The 21,117-nt window shown below is 35.7% G+C and overlaps 1 protein-coding gene across 9 annotated transcripts in view; it reads right to left on the minus strand.

The window, feature by feature from the left end:
* LOC126766257 (complexin) overlaps window positions 1–21,117 on the minus strand; it is a 364,713-nt gene that overhangs the window by 323,890 nt on the left and 19,706 nt on the right. For 3 of the 9 annotated variants that reach the window (XM_050484136.1, XM_050484131.1, XM_050484135.1), the window contains exons 1-2: window positions 20,295–20,886; window positions 9,788–9,969 (exon numbers count right to left, since the gene is read on the minus strand). The gene's annotated coding sequence lies outside the window, so the exon portion shown is untranslated. Of the gene's footprint in view, window positions 1–9,787; window positions 9,970–20,294; window positions 20,972–21,117 lie in introns of those variants that run through there. The other 6 variants (XM_050484133.1, XM_050484132.1, XM_050484134.1 and 3 more) reach the window with 4 other exon arrangements.

Raw genomic sequence — 21,117 nt, forward strand, 5'->3', positions numbered from 1 at the left:
ACGACCACTCAATCGGCAATGTGTAACTAAATATTAAAATCGGCGCAACTGAATTGGGGCATGCAAACGTGTCACGTAACTGTTTAATTTGCAGCACAGTAACAACAACAACGGTAACAACAAATTTCGGGTAACATAAATTGAATAAAATATGCAGAGGATTGCATTCAAGCGAGCTGCGATAAAAGTGATATACGGTACATGGTAGACCACATACACACACGCATACACATACACATAAACAAATACACATACATGTAAAACACAAACAACCGTACATTACATAGAAAGCGGCAACGGCGGTTGAAACTCAGTACTGCTGGGTGGACTGGTAGGAAGTCAGTTATTGTTGTTGTTGTTGGCTGTGTGCTGTTAAGTGTTGTTTTGTTGCTGTTGCTTGCAATTGCAATGCCACCACATGTGGCAGTGAAGCCACAAGCAGCCGAACGCGCGCACACACAAAAGCTGCGGGGGTTGACGCAGACGCGCAGGCCTCGAGCCTTGCCGGAGATACCGCCGTCCAAAAACCGCAAATCATGGAAAATCTGTAAAACAAATTTCATTGAAACGGCCAAACTACTGCGAGGCGCGAGTTTGGCAAGTCAAAAATGTGTGCGGCAATCGTTGGCATGTTGGTCCCCTGGCAGCAGCAACAACAACTAACTGGCCACAACAAGCCAACCGAAGGTGGATGGGGCGGCGTGCGGCAGGCACAATGTCAAAGCGCGCAATTGCAAAAACCAAAGCACAAATGCGCTGCTAGTAATAAAAACGACAACAACAACGGCGAGTTTGATATAAGTGGAGTATGTAAGTGAATTTCGGAAATGGTTAAAGCGCGCCGAGAGCGACGCAGAGGCGCAAAATAAACCAGCAAGCCATTTCTGCAACATTACACGCGCACACACACACACGCACATAAACAAGTATATGAATGTAGATCCATCTATGCTAAACGAAAGGCAATGGCACGTAAATGTGCCGTAAATGCAACAACACCAAATAATTTAAAGCCATAAATGCAATGCTGCTGTGGGGCATAAAATTGCAGATGAACGCTGCGCAGGTGCGCGTATATATGCATTTGTATATAAGTAGCCGTGTGCCTGCTTGTGTGCACTTGGCAAGCGCAACTTTACTGCCACCGAACAAACAATGCCACATGTATGTATGTGTGTGAGGCAGTGTTGCAACGGCGCAAAAGTTCGTTCAAATTAAGATGCCTCTGAGGTGGTTGATCTGTTGGCGTGGTGTGCTGCGGTGTGCTGCGCTGTGACACGCTCCTGTTTGGTTGGGTGTTGCTGCCCAAAAATTGCACTCAGCTGCTATGCGTCCGCAACCTTATGGGCCACAGCTGTGCATTTGCGTGGGCGCACTGGTTTATCGGTGCGTTGCTACTTGTGAGTTATGGGCGGCAAAGTTTTTCGCTTTATTCGCCAGCAACCACGTCTGACTGTTTGCTCTATATCTCTTCCTGCGCGGGGGGTGTTGTTAAGTATTTGTATTTGTATTTGCGAAATTTCTTTCTACGCCTCAAAGTATTAAAGCGCCATACGTTCGGCTTGTGCGGTATTTATGGTTGCCAATTTAAGCTAAAGCTCGAAATTTTTGCATATAATTATATTTTTTGGAATTTATTTTACGAACCCTTCGTTTTGCATATTATTATATTTTTGGAATTTTTTTTAAGAACCCTTTGTTTCACAAGAAAAGCCATTTTTGGTTAATTTTTTTATCTTTTGGAATTTTTTGAAAATAGTAAAAATTTAAGTTTGAGGGTGTGGATACTTGGATACATAGACATGTTTATTAAGAAGACTCTCTACGAATTTCAGATAATTCGGTTCAGTAGAAATTGAGAAATCGTGGGTATTGTTTATCTCCCAAATTATTTAATAATAATTTCAATTTTGAAACAAACCTCTAATTAAATTAAAAAGTATAAATATTACAAAATATTTATTATAAAAATTATAAACACGTTTTTTTACATTAAAAATATATATATTTTTTAATTTATTTTTTTTTTTACGTCAAGGCTGGGATACCCCTTAAGTTACTAATGAAAAGATAGGTTCGATAAAACAAACAAACCCCAAATATGTTAAATTTTATACACTATATAATTTTATACTAAAATGGTTTGCCATTGGAAATTTCAAACTGGTGGCAACCTCTGTCTAAATTTCTTTCAATTAAACGTTCTGCTCAACGTCTTTTAATTTGATGTCTATGCCAATATGAAATAAAATAGCAATAATTTTATCCATTTTATTTATTAAAACTTTTGCACAGGTGGCAAGCTTTCTCAAAAAAATGTTTTAAATATAATTTATATATAATAACTAGTAGATCTGGCCAAGCGTTGCTGTGGTATACATTTTATACTATTATTCATATAAAAAACTATTCAATACAGTGAAAATTTCATTTACGAATAAAGGCGAAAACGTTATTGTTGATACAAGAGTCCAAGGGATTGTTCTTGATGTTCATGCAAATAAATTCCATTGGAAAAGATAATGAATGGCTGCTTTCTCAGTGTCTGGTTTACAGCCTTTCTGTTTCAGTTAATAGCGTTGTCCGCTTAATAGATTGTACTTAATAAACATTAACAATGGCATGGTTAATGGATATGTGCGCTTAATAGAGCGTCGAAATAATAGAACTTTCATTGTATTTTTTATTTAAGGATTGTTTTTACTGTCCTATCTTCTAAGTTGTTTCGAACTGGACACAGTGTGCTAAATTTTGCTAAAATCGATTCGGCAGTTTAGGAGTTCATCGCGGACAAACAACGTGACACGTAATTTTTATATATAAAGAATATACAAAATGTTTTAAAATATTTTAAATTTTTACCCTCTCACGCTTATTAATTTTGCTATCAAAGTTTTAGTTTTTCGATTATTCGATCAATTTTTTTTAATAACAACATTTTAAAAATCTGGCTACCTTTCTCAAAAACTGTAAAACTTTTTAAGCCTTTTTAATTCGATATCCATACTGAAACCACTTATTATTTTGAACTGTAAGCTATTATGGTTAACAACTAGACGCTATTTTGAATTTGGTTTTTTATTTCAAAATTGGAAACAGGTGGCAACGTTTCAACTTTATTCGATGCAACACGTTCGAAGATCATCATGAAGTCACACCGCGAATATTTGATTTTCCCACTGTCCACCAATTTTCCATGTTCAAAAAATAATTTTCAAGCTCAGATAAACTAATTTCAGAACTTTTTAAATTTTCTTTAATTACTTAAGTATTCTTACAATATAAAAAACACATTACATATGTATATACAAAAAAATTGACTAATTTAATCAAGTTATTCAACTCCTACGCCATAAATTGAATTCGCTGCATTGTATAACATGAAATTTCATTTGTTACGTATACGCACCGGTGAACCCACACATCTTCCTTTATTTACGCGGTAACAAAAACAACTTTGTGTTACAATTCATAACATGAATAACGGCATGTTATGACAAGTGTATCTCTGCGAATGCTCATATTCTATGTTTCCGCTCTACGCTCGAAAGGAAATTGAATTTCGTATTGATTTGCGCGCATAAAAAATTGCCAAAAAAACGCAAAAGAAAACAAAAAAAATACCAAAAATATATCGCACTTTAAAGTTAACAAGAAATCTTTTGCCAAAAGCATGGATTTCTTTGAAACAAAAAAGAAAAAACAAAAAATTATTGCGCTGACTTTCCGCACCTCTCCGACCCCCACAGCGCTGCTTGATTTCTCACTTTTCGCAAATTTATTTATGTTAGTTTCCCCTTACCCTCACGCCAAGCATAACGGCGCAAAGTAAGCACTCAAGCGTGAGTATGCGTGCACCGTTGAACCACACACACACACGCGCGTACATATATGTGATACGTAGCTGTTTGTGCGGGCGCGTGACAGGACCAAGCCGTGGCGGCGGCGCCTGAATGACTTCCGCTTGGTTACGCAGACAAAGTTTTCGCCGAAAAACAAGAGCGGCAGCAACTACCACACAGCCAAGAGCAAGAGCAAAAGGAGACGTGGCACTGCCATTAAATTTGGCAGCTTCATAAGTAAGCTCACACACATCCGCACGCGTATGCTACGAGGCACCGCTGCCGCCTGCCGCCAAAAGTGGAAAAAGTCCAATAAATATCTTTTTGTTTTCTGGCGTTCATAAATTTTGCAAAGATTTGAAAGGGAATTCATTGCCAGCAAACGCCACGGCAGCTGCAGAGGTGAGTAGTGTGGCGCAACACACGCCGAAAATTGTTGGTCGAGAGTGTTCTTGGGAGCGAAAATTTGTAAGCAAACAGCGCTGTTGAGGGTGATGGTCATGAGGGTGCCGTGGTTGTGGGGGAGAAGAAGGAGAAAAAAGTCAATTATATCAGCAATAATTAACTTCGTCAAATGAAGCGAAAATATTGTGAACTGTAAATATAATAACACGGCTGCAAAAAGTTGGCGATTGTGCGCAATTAAGTTTGTTTGAGTTCGCTAAAGTTTTCTCTACAACAAATTGTTTATATTTTTCTTTGCACAAAAATATTACTTTCGTGTTATGTATTATGACGCAATGCTAATTTAACCACGTTGTTTTGAGACCTCTTTAGGGCAATGCTTGCTAAATTTTTTTTACCGAATATTTACCTTGTTTTCTTATTCCTAAAATTAATAATTCTGGTGCGCGTAAAGGCAACCAAAATATTTCTTTGTGTTGATTTAATAGTAATTTATTTCAAAAGTGTCAATTTATAATTTTTAAAATGTAAATATTATATTTAATAAATATAAAAAACATAAAAGTGCATTACTTAAACCACAAGATGAATCTCTGAGCTGCCGATTGTTTCTGACTTCATCAAAACCCGTAAACTCGACATTAAATTGAGACTTGGTTCTTTAGAAATGATTTCAAATCAAAAATTTATAGTCCAGCACTCCCAAAACTCTTCGTAAATGTCGAAGTAATGGACACTTTCACAGATTATTTTCTAGTTGAACTACTCTATAGTAAAACAAAATGTTAAACGGCTGATTTGCGTTTAGTCCTTGAGCAATGAGAGTGGAGTGAAGTCCAAATTTCGCAGATCAGATCAAAATCCAAAATAATACTGTTAAGTAATATCAAAATTATACCCAATCATCTTCGTGTTAATACTATACGCTCAAATTTTGTACCGTTAGAGCGAAAGCATAGCTCAAATAATTTTCCTGAAAATGTGTTTTATAATAGCAAATATCTGTAGTACGGCAATAAGTTCTCACCGTCGCATTTTCATTCAAAAACCGGACAAAAGTAAGAATTACAAACTTGAGCGATACTACTCAAAATTGATTTTTTTTTTAGTACCTAAGTAACCGTACGATTTCGAAAAGTTAGGAACGTAACATTCATTTCATATTACTATGCAACTCTGTGAAAGTGAGCAAAAATGGATTGTAACTACGCCTACTCCCAATATAACACAATTTAAAACTCCATTTGATTCTATCACTTTCCAGTACACAAATAAAGAATTAGTTAATATAAATTGAAATTCACACAGAATCCTTTTCTGACAATAGTATTTCATTTTATCAAAAATGGGTTGAATCGGGTCAATACTTTCCTGAGGTAAAGATTATAGAACTTCTATGTCACTTTATGCTGGATATATCCGCCAATATTTGAGTCAATGAAAATTGCAGAACATATTTTATTCATAACAGTGTGTCTTTGCGCCTAAACTAGATACAACTGCGCGAAAACTTGACGCCACCCCCCCTATTACTATTACCAAGATTTTCGGACATCCACCTGGCTTCGCTCCATACGATTGGTGATTGGTTGTAAGCTACCTAAATGAAACCGAGGGACAAATTTTTTGAGTATGTGGCATATTAGTAGTATGTGGGCTGAGCAAAAATAGACCCAATCTGGTCGACCCTTTCCTAGTCCTTTCTTACTTGTTTTATTTTAATATATTGCATTATTATATTCAGTCATGCATTTTTATTCACTTTTCTTTATAAAATTACTTTAAATAATTTTGTCCGGTTTTTGAGACCAAATGCTCATCTGAGTCAATATCATTGTACCTGAGCAAAACAAGAAAGAAATGTTTTAAAATTTATGAGAGCAAAGTAAGAGCGAGAAAGCAAGAGTGGGAAAGAAAGGGAGAGTATGAAAAATAGAAAAGCGGTATATGATAAATTGCGAAAATAGAACATATAGAATCCCTCTCCTGCATATGCCCAACTTCCAAATTGTTTAACTACATACATATGTATTTAAATGTAAAAAATCTAAATGATAGACGGAAGTCTTAAAAAAATATATATGAAATAGTTTAAGTGAAAGCATACTTCTCAGATCTACGGACTTACTTGTGTGGAACTCACTAAGATCATACCTGAATCGAGTCAAAGAAAAAAATAAAGAGAATGAGGGCAAGATAGAGAAACTGTGTGAGAGTAGAAGACGGGAGAATACAGAAATCGCAATACTATTTTTATATATTTGAAGCAGAATTGGAGAATCTTAAGGATATAGACACAATTTTCATTAGAATTGTACTAAAGTATTTCAACTAATTATTACATTGTTACAAAAATTATTAAGCTTATTTTATCAGTAACTTTTTTTATTATTAAAGTTTAAGAAAATAAGAAATTGTCAGCAAAAAAATTGGAATAGTTTATTATACAGATATTGCCGCTGAAGCTGCTAAACGATTTCAACCCAACTGTTAGAAATTTTTAAAACTTGTAGATAAGGATTTTAAAAACATCAAAACGCCTATGATTAAAAAAAAACAAACAAGCAAGTAAGGGCTAAGTTCAGGTGCAAACGGATATTTTATACTCTAGCGACTTGCAAGAATCAAAGCTAGGGAAGTACCTTAAGGTGCAAACCGCCAAACAGAGGATAGGAATCCAAGCAATTATATATAGTTAAACTTCCCTAACTCGAATCACCATAATCTATAAAAAAACTTCTTATTAGAGAGACTTCGAGTTATGGAAGGAACTCTGTAGGGAATTTGAATTCTATTGCCAATTCACATGTTGAAGTTATAGAGAACTTCGAGTTATAGAAGTTCGAATTATGGAATTTCAACTGTATATATATATATAACTTATAGCTGACCGACGACTCGACAAAAATTTTGTTAGAAATTTAGCATATAGGGAATTAAGGGTAGTATCGACCCGATATTTTCTATTTTTGTCAACACTACTACTACAATATTAATATGCGACATACTAATAAAATGTGCCCTGAGGTTCATTATGGTACCATCACTGATCATATGGAGTTAAGTCACCCTGATATGTTTGTTATATGGAAGCTAGCTTAAGCTTTCGCCCAATTTTATCCATTTTAGGCACAAAGACACACTGCTAACAATAAAACAATTTTTTTCATTTTCATAGAGATAACTCACGTGTTGGCCGATATGTGCTGTGTAAAGTCACCTGGAAGATCGAAAATCCTTATATTAGGTATACGGGAGCTGAGGGAACTAATTGACATAATTCAACCCATCTTTGACACGTACATATCATTGCCAGAAAAATATTATTCCTGAATATCAGTTATATATTGCACCTATCGACCGATATTTGTGGTAAAGAATGAACTAAAATAAAATAAAATAAAATAGAATAAAATAATAATAACCCAGCGCACAACCCTAAGTACAGGGGATGTTTCGCCTTCTCACCTTAGCTCGCCCTCAACGGATGTTCTTAGGCTACCCAGAGGATACTTGGCAAAGACCGGAAGTAGTCAGCTGTTTGAGCCATATGTAAAAGAATCGTTTTTGGCCACTCCCAAGTGAATGGCGATCACAGAACTTTCCTCACTTGCGTGAACTTCTACACATGACTCCATCCTCCAGTGGCATGGAGTGAACGCACAACGCCAGGAGAAGGCGAACCCGATTCCCCAATCAATGACGATGGAGCAGACGTTCCATTGTCCGACCATGAAGAAGTTCGAATAGCAATTACCCGCCTGAAGAACAACAAAGCAGCGGGGGCCGATGGATTGCCGGCTTAGATATTCAAACACGGCGGCGAAGAACTGATAAGGAGCATGCATCAGCTTCTTTGCAAAATATGGTCGGACGAAAGCATGCCCAACGATTGGAATTTAAGTGTGCTCTGCCCAATCCACAAAAAAGGAGACCCCACAATCTGCGCCAACTACCGTGAGATAAGCCTCCTCAACATCGCGTATAAGGTTCTATCGGGGGTATTGTGTGAAAGATCAAAGCTCACCGTCAACAAACTGATTGGACTTAATCAGTGTGGCTTTAGACCTGGCAAATCAACAACCGACCAGATATTCACCATGCGCCAAATCTTGGAGAAGACGCGTGAAAGGAGAATCGACACACAACACCTTTGCTACAGTTCTATATCTTATTTAAGTTCTTAGTTACGGCACCTTATAAGTTCTTCTTTAATGGCGTTTTGTAGATATGTCAACGGTCAGATTACGATGATCTCTCCATCTTGCTTTTTTGCCAAGGACACGTTTCATCAAGATATCTTAATTTCTACTCAAGTTATAGCCTACACCGACGAACAGACAGACAGTCAGTCACCCGGATTTCAACTTTTCTCGTCATCCTGATCATTTATATACTATAAGCCTATATCTATATCGGTTAGTAGTGAACAGAATAACATGTGGCAAGAGTATAAAAAGCAGGTCAACACCAACCGGCACGACAAGCTTCGAAAATAGCAACCAAAGCGCGCCATTTAATGAATACCGTGCAAGAAGCAACCGATCCATAGACCGCACAACCGCTGCGTGAAAGTGACATTTTACAGAAATTTATAGCCAAATGATTGCCACTGCGACAGTGTTTGCGTCTTTCCACCTAGTACAGTACATGCGTGTGTATGTGTGCGCATAAATGACATAACTTAAAATGCAAAACGCGTAACGGAAATTGCGTGACGTACGAACATTCTGCGAAGTGTATGCAAGAGTTGTGCTTCGCTGCCACTTCTACACATTACCGCAAATGTTGCAAGTTGCTGCAAACATGCTGTCGCATGCTAAGTGCTTGCATACCTAACCAGAGCTCCGCCAAGCTACAAGCCTCCAGAAGGCAGTGAATGCGCAGGATTTGCATGCGATTGCATTTAATTTTGTAAATTATGAAATTTTTATGCGGCAAGCGCTGCATAAACGATGCCACTGCACATTTCACCAAGCTCCATCTGAGGCGCCACGGACCCAGCTGTGATTGCTGTCGTGTGTGCGTTGATTCATTTAAGAACGCATACAATTAAATCAGGCTTATTTATGCGTGCGTCGAAATCGCATTTTGTGGACTCTTGCGTGAAAATTTAATGCGCGAGTTTCTCTTTTAGTGAAAGGAAACTCATTTCTTTGTTCAAAAGTGTGCGAGCGAAACTTTTCTCCATCAAAACGCCACAAAGTATGCCAGTGTTTAAATACATGACGCTCGTTTTCCATTATTTTCCTTCATACTCTGCCATGCAGTCGTTTATTATTGATGTTTTTAGTCGCACTTTCGCTTCTGCTTTTTAATAGTTGACAACTTTAAAATGCTCCATTGTAGTTAGAAAGTTCTACATTAAATATTCTAAACTTCCACTTAGTCTACTTTTAGCTGGCCTGCAACTCGTTTGCATAATGAGCGTGCATATATGTATATTTACGTGTATATATGTATATAGAAATATATGTACATAAATGTGTGCTTGTGTGTGTGCTTAATTTGCATGTATTTAATTGCGTACTGAAACTTACCTCAGCTGTGTTGTAAAAGTTTTTGCTTTAGTTGAAGTTAGTATAGTTAATGCTTTTGTTGTTGTTATTGTGGTTGAAGCACAGTTGTCTTTTCGAAACGCGTCAAGAGCTAGAGATAGCTTTAGTGAGTCTGTCAAGTTCAGTGAAAACTATCAGAGAAGAGGACAGCAGCTAGATAGATGCTGAAAGTATGAGAAGAGGAGAAGGAGTGAAAAATTATGTTATGCTTTATGACTTTGTATGACATACATACGTTTAGACATTAATATTACATAATAATTGCATAAAATTATGTTTGTATAAATACTTCTCTTACATTTAAAATTTGATTATTTCAACTAAAAAATTAATTGGCTTCTATTAAGACGCCTTAAGAGAGTACTCTAGTATACTAATTTGTAGAAATCTAAGAAAATTCATAGATGTTCATTTTTTCAGATGATCACAAAAAGATGTTGGAAATAAAGAAATGGCCTGTTTTCCCCTCTACTTCAAGAAAACATTAATATTTGCTTAAATAAATGTCCCGTTTTCTTCAATTGAAATGATAATAAATGAATGTAAAAATCTCAAATGCTATCTTTTATCAATTGCCAAAAACGCTTGAAATTTGGGCTTATGACTAAAATACTCCCTTAAATCAAGTAAAGTTTTCTAAAAAAGCCACACGATTAACTATAAAAAGTTCAAAAGCTTGTAAGCACTGAAAGTGTAAATACCAAAAAGTTATCATAAAATTTAGTATTTCTTGAATCAGCTGACTTTGCCTTAAGCTAATTTGAGCCACGTCTTAAAAAGCTTTAAAGCTTGTAAGTAACGAAAATTAAATACCAAAAGTAGATCACAATAACAAATAACACTTACATCAGTTGAATTTGCCTTAAGATATACATAAAACAAAATCTCTAAAAAGCTTTAAAGCTCTCAAGCAAGAAAACTGCAAAAAGATATCAAATTGGAAAATCATAGCATTGACTAACATATAATATTCTAAAAAAATTTCTAACCAATATGACATCTTCTATAAAGTATGTTTTGTTTAGAAATTGAATAGTAGATTCTCAACACTAAAACTACAAGTAAAAATTCAGAGCTTTTGCCAAATAAGTCAATGATAGCTGCATTTTCATATATTTATAAGTTTAAGTTTTTTTGCAAACTTTTTAACATAGCTATTTTCGAAGCAACAAAAATGCTTAAACTTTCAGACACATTTGAAACTAAGAAACTAAATTTTACCAAAATCGCACAACAAAAAGTAATTCGAGTGAAAACTATCAGACTGAAATATCAAAATTATTTTGTTATGCTTAGTTTCCAAAAATTGAGCTTCTAAAAGTTTCATGTGACTTAAAATTTTAGAGCAATAAAAGCTTTCGAAGCGTTTTGAGCTTTTAAAAGCTTCAAGTGACTTAAAAGTTCCAAAAACTGAAAGCTTTCACACATAAACTTCCCATAACGTATTTTTCTAATTTTATGAGATTTTTAAAACAAGATTTTGTTTTATTCACTACTAACAAAGAAATTATATTCCTACATTAGTAAAAAATCATAAACATACAGCTTTTTCCAAGCGCATGACAAAAGCTTTACATTGGTCGTATGCAACAAAAAAATTGAATTTTTAAAAATGTTTCAAAGTTTCAAAAAAGAACTTTTAAAAACTTTAGCAAAGCTTTCGAAAGCTTCTACTATATGCAAGGCTACATTATTCTTAATTGCTAAGATGTTAGGGAATTACAAAAGAACTTATTTTATGTATGCTTCAGAAATCTCAATAAAAGAACTTTTAGAAAGCTTAAGCAAGGGTTTTAGAAAGCTTCTAGTACATGCCAGGTATAATTTAGAACCTATTTGCAAAGCTTTTATGAAATTAGAAATTTATTTTTGCCTATATTTCTGTGATCGACCATACAACAAAGCTCATAATGAGGTCTTAGAGCTAAACTTTATGGAAAAGCTCGTCTTCATTATGCAATTGTTCTACTAACTTGATACACTCACTCTTTTTACCACCATTAGAAAATAACTACATACTCATACATATGGTATTCGCATCGAGCTAAGAGCACATGTTTTCCCACTTGCCTTGCGTTGTGTGTGTTTCCGATTAACTTGTTAATCCCCTTTTTTCTGTCAACACTTTATGTGTCTATTTTTTCTGCGGCTTTCATGGCCAACTTTCAACCCTCACAGCGCCACGATACTGCCACACAAAGCAACTTCAGCACCATTGCATGCCGCACTGGTGTGTTTATTTTCGTGTTTGTGCTTCACTTTCGGTTGCCAGGCCTAGTAGGATTACTAAGTATATGAAGTCATTTAGTGGGGCGCTAAAGTGCCTTGTGTTTTTTTGCCTTCTTTCGCAGTTTGCTTTCTTTTTTTCGCAGCACTTTGTACAACTCTAACTCTCTTGGCACGCTTTTGTTTTCCCCTAAGATCAGTGTTCTTTGTCTGCACAAATTAACAGAAGCAACGAAATGGAAACAAATTGCTATGGGAAGCTGCCACACTGTATTAGTGACATTGGTGTTGGCCATACGACCGCAAGTCCCACAATTGACAATAGAATTGCGGCGCGAGGGAACGCTCGTTTGCGGAGAATAGTGCGAAACGTAAAACAAAGCCGCCTTCACGCAAGCAGGCGCTTAACAGCATCCAGCAACATACACACACACAAATGAGTAGTGTGTTGTCGTAGCTCTTAACTACTCTTTACTAAATGGAAAAAAAATGTTGTGTAGACATTGTTGGTGTATGGGGGCCAAGAGCGCGTGGCAACACTAATCCGTTGATCCTAATGCCGCACACAGCCGTTTTCATTGTATTAGCACATTGAGCGCTGAGGACATTAACGGCGTCTGCATGTTGCAACCCGACGCAGTGAATTCAATTATGCGACCATTTTTAAACAAATGAGTTACCTAATGTCGTGGATTAGGCCGACTTGGGATAATTTGTAACTGCTATGAGAGCAAGGTCTGACGGAAAAGAAAGGAACATATTCTAGTCTTACCTTTTTTATACAATTTCTTACTCTCTTGTTTAGTCAAAGAGGCTTATATAGTAAAGCGTCAGCTTAGAAGCGGCTTTCCTTATACTTATTATGTAAGATTAGGCACATAAAGGAGTAGCATTTTCATAAGTAAAAGCTACTAATATTTGCAGACATAATACGATTGGGTCATTGCGTGTAAATATTTGAAATAAACCACTTATTTTTCTCTTTCGGAATTAAACTCATTAATGTCTGGCAACAATATTGTTTTTGTGAGGAAGATGCTTTGTTGTATTAGTACAGAGATTATGATTTTTCGTCCGAATGTTGATGGTATAGTATTCGTATTTTACTTAGTAATTATTCTGGGACATGACGGTTGTGAAATGGCCACAAAATTTACTTCATTTCTGATAAATACTTTTCTAGGAAACAGAATCTTGAATGGAGGACCCTTGCTAATTTACTTGAGCAGCTGTTTACAATATAATTTACACGGAAAAAGATTCACTCAAATAAAATTCATGATAAATAGTTTGAGTCGGCTATGCATACTTTTCGCTTTCAGAGTTATCGATAAAAATCTCTAATTAGTAACTGAATTCATAGGAATTTGTATTCGTGCTTTGTACTCTGAAAAATTTGGTTGATAGACACCTCTGAGAAAGGCTCCCCAAGTATGCGTTCTTAATTGTACCGAGAGGATCCTCAGCCGAATTCTTTTCTATTTTTTTCATATTACCATAACTTCAAAACTCATATCTTGTTTAACTAAATCGAGAAATTATACACTTTCGGGACCCACGAGAAACTAAACACACCATTTTAATTCCCCAGTAAAGAAGATCGGGCCAAGGATTTGTGATTGACAGTTCCGATGGCGAAATCTACATATTCACTAACGAATCGAATCAAAGGGTAAAAAAGAACAGGAGCGGGCTTTTTCTGTAGTAATCTATACACGGAATTCAGCTTCAAGGCCTACAATTCAGTCTTTCAGTGGGCTTCTGCTCTAAGCAGAAAGTCCATAAACATTCTAGTTGATAGCTAAGCGGGAATTAAGGCTATAAGTAGCGCCATTACTAAGTCTCATTGTGTTAGGTTATGCAAGAGGACAATCAATAGACTTTTTGCAGGAAACACAGTTAATATAATCCGGGTACCTGATCATATAGGAATATAAGGAAATGAAAAGGCAGACGAGCCGGCCCACTCCCTAACAGAACATCTCAGGTCTCGGAACATAAACACGACAAGGAGCACACTAGAAAATTACTTTGTGGTGGTGTTGATGGTGGATAGACCAAAAAGCTCTTACTCTTAGGCAAAAGGGAGCTTAGCAACATTGCAGGGTCATAACAGGGCACCTACCCTTACTATTCCACCTTCGAAAAATGGGAAATTGCCAATGGAGCTCACTCGTAAACCGCCGGAGGTACTGACATAAATACATTCGAGTGACAAAATCAAATGGAGATAGAAAAAAACGCTTAAACCACATATAGACTCGTATTAAATTGAAGATAAGTTTAATAATTTTTTCTGTTTTAATTATTGAACAAGACGACACAGAAATTGCATATCCAAGACGTTTAGTAAATCGCTAACATAAAGAAAAGAATTTACTGTATTAACCTTGCCGAGCGATATGAAAATCTTGTCAGTATGAATTTTACTCCAGTTTTGAGAGTCAACATTTTCTGACAGCAGAAGTGCAAGTCAGTTAAGATTTTCGTAAATTCTATGATATAAATATACCTAGCTATTACTGTTACAACAATTTCTTGATATTTACATGACAGCTGATGCAAGCAGCAAGAAAACGAATCGATTCTACTTATATTATACTGATTACATAAGTAGTTACAACAAAAAGCTGATTGTCAAACAATACCGATGTGACAGTTCGCACACACATTCGAACGCTTACCCACTTTTGTTGTATTGTCTGTGTCAAAACGTCAAATGTCGTTTGGAGTGTAAAAATCTACGACAAGAATTTCCATTTAAAATGTCACATGAGACAATCAATTTGTATAGGAAAGCATACAATATAAAATAAATGTATGTGAGCGCAAAATAATAAATGTTTGTGTAAGCAAATAAATATATGACACCCGATATAGGCATGCATATAAACTAATACAATGCCAAATCTTTGAATGCTAAACTGACAGTTCAATATATTGCCATTTTCATATATTTGCATGGCCCATAAGTGGGCTTAGATTTACTCGAAATTTTGTGTGCCATGCAAATTTATATAAATAAATATAAATATAAATGTACAAGCATTTGCAAATATTCATATATAACGGTAATCGAAAGTACGATGTGTTTAGGGTTAGCGTTGCTGCTGGCGAATATCACAAATGCAATAAATTTCGCCCAAAATATTCAATGACAGCACTGATATGCCTTTGTAACATAAATTTACCGTTATATATCTGCGTTCATGCCCTTGTATCTACATAAATATATTTGCTTTTTATACAATAAAATATTTAGTGTTTGCTTTCCCAACGATTTGCGTATTTCACAACTGTGTTTAGAAATCGAAGCGCCAGCGCAACAACAATATGCACAAGTGGTGCTCAAATACGCTGCTCAAACAAAACGGTAACGTAAAATTGCAAATGCCGAATTTACAGTTAACTTTGTTAAATCAATATGTATTGTTCGAGTAAGTCTTATATTGAAAAGCGCAAGTGCACACGAACTTAAACGGATATTGTGAAATTGCAATTCAATTTTGATTTATTTGAATTATTTCAGCTTAAAGAGGCAAATGAAACTCGAAATATTGTATATATGAACAAAACAAGAAAGAAAGAATTTCGGTAGGACCGGAGCTTTAATATCCTTCACCAAACAAAAATTTTTCTTTCAAGAACTTAATTTGGATCAGTCAGTTTATATGGCAGCTATATGCTATAGTCGACCGTTGTGAACAATTTCTTTAAAGTTTACACTATTTCTTTAGGAAATAATCCATGCCAAGTTTAGTGAAGATAACTTGTGAAATGGAAAAGTTTGCCATAAAATCACTTGATCCGAATGGTTCAGTTTGTATGGCAGCTATATGCTGTAGTGGTCCGATATATTCGGTTTCGACAAATTATCAGCTTCTTGAGAAGGAAAGTACGTGTGCAAAATTGCAGATCGATATCACGAAAACTATATATGTTTTATGCAGACTCCGACATTTACTTCTGGGTGTGACAAATTTCGTGGCAAACTTAGCATACCTTATTCAGGGTGTAGAAAATTTAGTACAATAAAAATATGTAAAAAATGTATAAGAAAAAACTATTGATATACTAAAATAGTACGAAGATTTTTATATGATATTCTCGTTAGGTAGGTGTGTTAGCTAAGTGGTGACTACTACCATTTAGGTTTGAGAAAGAGAGCGAACACTGAATATCACTGAGCATAACTGATTGGTTCTCAGTTTCGTTGATTTAAATATAAAATTATCGTTGAACTACTTTTAAGTGGTGGAAAAAATATAAAAACGTTAAGTTTTTCACTTCTGACAGCAAGCCTCTCTGATTACAAAAATTGGTGACAAGTCGGATAATAAGCAGGTTAGCAACCCTGCTAAAAAAGGGGTAACGCTCCCAGCCTTATGCAATTATAAGAAAAGTATGGTGTGTATATGCCAGTCAAATCAAAATTTTTTTGTGATTCTTTGTGAAGGTTTAATCTAACAACCAGATTTAAGATTTTTTTTTAGCGATACTTAAAGCCAATATAATAGTATTTTTCCATGCTTAAGTTTCTGCGAACTTTTTACTATAAGAAATCCTTAAACAAGCGATAAGCTTTCATGGCCATCTTTAACTATTGATTTAGTTTACCGCGAATGTCTGACTTTTAAACACTTGTCTGGTGATAATTAAGGGAAACTAAAACGTTATTTGAGTGAGCATTATTTGCTGAGAGCATTGCTCTAGTATACATATATTTCATAAGACACTTGGCGTTTAACAGGCTCTTTATTCACAAGTGATATAATAGCAAAGTCTTTTTATAGATATGGTTCTGTTGTAACCATAAAAATTAAGACCTTAATTGCGCGAAAATGCGATTTTGGATCGCTGTTTGAATCACTCACTCTTACATTTTAGAAGCTTTATAGATATAAATCAGAGATATTCAAGCGGGCTCTCAAATATCTAAAAAAAAGCTTGTTTTCAATATCAAATAAACACATAATAACCTATCTTAGAAAATTTTCAGGGCTGAGTTCAAGCTAGAGCCTCATTTTACCCTAATTTTTTTAAGCAGCTTAAAGAGCTTATTTAATTTAATTTTTCTCACCAACATTTCTTGTTAGCAACTTTATATTAATCTTCACTCTAAATCAGAAGATACCCTTACAGGAAAACCCACACGCATAGACAAAAGACCTGCAACCTCAGCCCAGGTTAACGGCAAGCAGCGCACTTCTTGTCGGCATTTTCTCTCATTTTTCTTCCGCAAACGGAATGCAGCATCATCAGTGGCGTTCAAATCGCACAACATTACTACTAATTGGATTAAGATGTTTTACTCCTAAGCCTTTCAAACAAATTGCGCCAACATTAAAGTGCGCCATGGCGCCACTGTGTCCCAACGCACACACAGACACGCCTTAACCCTACACACACACCGAGGCACAGCAGGCGACACGCAGCGCGGCAAGCGGATGTCACGCAGTCGGAGCGCGCGCTCGACTGCTAAAAGGATTAAAATCCTGAGCTAAATTTTTGCTACTTTACGTCAAAAACGGACTTAGAAAACAACGAAGCAACAACAGAAACATTAAAAACAAAATTAAAACAGCAAGCGAACCGCTGGAATCACAAATAAACAGTGACAGCTAAAGGGCAGCGGCGGTGACGGTGGCAAGGCAACTAGCAAAAAAAGGTAGAGAGAAAACAACAACAGCAACAACAACTAGAAACTACTGTGCAAAAATGCAAGCCACGTCAACAGTGCGCGCGGCGCAAAAGAAACAAGGAGTCCTGCCGTAACACCAGCACCTGTGAGCGGGTGAGCGGACACAAACAGTAATCATCGTTGTGATCATAATGATGATGACGCTGCACTTTGCGTGCTGCGAGTGGCCCCGGCGCATTAAGTTGTAGCATGCTGCGCCAATGTGGCTACAACTTGCTTATTTGCTTACTTTCCACTTTTACTGCACTTTATATACCCTAGTACCTGGCGCTTTTTGTTGCGTATTTAACTACCAGTTTTTGCCTCCCTTTTGATGTTTATTTTCGCACATTTTTCTTGTCGTTTTTTTGTCGCTGTTTATTTACGTTTAGCCAGCAATTTTTACCAACCAGCGTTGTCGTCTATCGCCTTTAACCCGGTCAAAGTACATTTTGTGGCATACTTTCGGGCTGTAAAGCATGTGATTTGAAAGGTAAGGTGACGAGCTGACAGCGGTCGCTTATTGTGCACGTATGCTAGGTAGAAATCGATTATTTTTGTTTGGCGAAAAATACGGTAAAGTGTAGAACGCGTAAAAAGATTTGAGAAAAATGTGTGGGTTTGAGGAGAAAAGGTCTCGGCTTAAGCAAGAATTGATTATTTAAAGAGTGATACGTTTTAATATATAATGTAAGCTTTTCATATTTAATCTTTGAAATATATTCGGTCAAAACTAAGAAACCTATATATTTATATATATACATATATATGCCCATATATATATAACTATATAAAGTATACTTAAACATGTGTTATCGTTTGTCTACAAATATTTTATAATTTACATATCATAATAAAATTTTTCTTGTTTAATATTTTGAGAATGCATCTCACTTAAGAAAAAAATGGTTCTAAAAATTGCTCAAGTAATTTGCAGAAGGTGCTTGTAATTATTAGAAAATTTTAAATTATGAAGCATCCTAAAGGTATGCTTCGCTTAACAAAAAGTGAGGGAAAGTGCTATGTCTATACACTCAAAGCACTCTCTAAAAGTGAAGCATATCTTTTGGATGCTAATTTAATAGTTCACTAGCATCCTAAAGATATGCTTCACTGAAAATTGAATGAAATTCAACTTTTTTAAATCTTCTCTATATACTTCGATGATTTTTACTACATAAATATTTTGTTGATTATTGTTCTGACACTTAGAATAATTTTTTACACGGTTATAAATATTTACTTAAAAGAAGTTTAAGAATTGGTATGTAGATTCAGTTCTAATAACTAATAATACTTTACTAAGCCTTTATTTCCCGACAACTCCCAATTGTATGCTATTTTGCACCTTTATCTAAAGTAAGTGCATTCTTTTAGGTTGCCGTTTATTATTTACATGTTGAATCTGTGTTTGAATTTTAAATAAGCTCCCTAAATATGTTTTTCAGTAATTCATCCCATGAACGTCAGTGAAAAATTTTTTTGTAATTAAATTTTACTGCTATAATACTGGTCCTGGAAGTATTCAAATGTTCTTTATCGGACTAAATTAACTACGGTATTCATTAGCACTTGAACTTCCTAGCAGATGAAGCTAATATATAAAAATATATATCTGGCTATATATGTACATCAAACCTCTAATAAGAAGTAATTACAGTTTCTCCTTAAGTTATGCCATAATTCTTATTATTGTATATTTTTTCAATAATCGCTTGTAAATACTTACGATTGAATCTTATGTCTCAAAAATGGAACTTTATTCCTTTTTTTAGCATTTTTACAAATTTAAATCATTTTCCAAATAGCGCCTATAAGTATGCAAGTAAGAGTTTGGTAAGCATTTATATAAAATTCATTCATGGAATACTTGGATCCCTTTTAAGAAAATTCTTTTATACAAACTTCTGCCTTAAAACTAGGAAAAACTTAGTCACAATTTAACGTAGACAAGGAAGATTTTCCTTCGTAACACTCTAGGGAAAACAATTCCAAAAAGAAGTTAATTTTTCACTTGAACCGGAAAAGTTTGCCTACAATTGGGCTCTAAAAATATTCCATTTGAATGAGGTGTGATTTTTCTAGAGTTTTTGTTATAAATATGCTATATATATGGACGATATAAGAAACATGCTCTTATATCTAAGTATAGGATTGAATGTAACAAAAAATTCTGTGGAAATTATTTCATTACTTATTCAAAAGTTCTATATACCTAAAAAATTATAAAATTTTACAGTTCTTCTAGGCATACTGTTAAGAGAGACCAGCTGATGCAAGCCGGTATTAAACACATCTGTGATTATAGCAGCCGGCAAAAGTAAATGGAAATTGCCAAAAATCACGCATCACACAAAAAGATTCGTTATTCATTCATTGCTTAATTGTAGGCAAAAGATCTTCCTTTAAGAAAATAAAAAATACATTTTGAAGGATACTTTTAGTTGCGTTGCTAATTCATAACTATTAATAAAAATTACTTGCACACACACAATAATTCTGTCAGCAATTATATAAATTACTAAAAATATACATAGAAGAAATACACAAAAAAATATTTGGCAACCATGACAAGTGACTAACCGGAAAGATGGAAGAAAACAAACGGAAAAAACCGTAAATTTTTTTCACTGCGTGTTGTCCTCCGGCTTGTGTGGCTTACTTCACCTCACGTAGCATATGCACCAACCGAAAGAAAAAAAATTTTGCTTGAGCTGCCTTAAAGGCTTCACTGTTTTCGGCTTTGCAAACTCTTTACCGCTATAGGCAGCAGGACCAAATCACCATGTCAATTGCATAGAAAACAAGACGACTTTAGATGCGTTTTACAGCTATCCTGCTTCGTGCCGCTTCTTAAACACCAAACAGTTTTTTTCGGATTTTTTTTTTTTTACTTATTTTATATACTAATCAGTTTCGCCAGTAAGCCTGATTGTTCTTTTTTTACTATTTTAAAAATTCAATTTGCGATTACTTCACACGCTTTCAATTAGTTTGTGTTTTATTGGCCTGCTAGCAGGAGCTCGTTGCTGGCGTTCAGAGACGATTGGATTCGATACGAGTTTATGCTGTGCGCTGTGCGCCGTGCGATACACTTTTCTGTCTGTCTAACACTGTGCTTCTGAGGCTATGTGGCGCTGCTTCTCTGCTTCGTGCGCACTCTTCTACTGCCGCCTAACTGTAGTGCTCCCAAAACTGTAAGGCGCACCGCCGTGCAAACACATGTACGAGTATGGCTGGCCTTTCGGTCGTGTGTTCGCCTGTTTCGCTGTAGCCGATAAGCGGCCGTTCACGCGGCAGCGAAGTCTGCTGGTACCTATTGGGACGCCAGCGACTATAAGTACGATGCTGGCAATAACAACGCACACATCTGCACAAGCCCTTACTGTCGTTGTTCCCTACACCA

This window comes from Bactrocera neohumeralis, chromosome 2 (assembly GCF_024586455.1).
Source record: "Bactrocera neohumeralis isolate Rockhampton chromosome 2, APGP_CSIRO_Bneo_wtdbg2-racon-allhic-juicebox.fasta_v2, whole genome shotgun sequence".
In the NCBI taxonomy this organism is placed as follows: Eukaryota; Metazoa; Arthropoda; class Insecta; order Diptera; family Tephritidae; genus Bactrocera; species Bactrocera neohumeralis.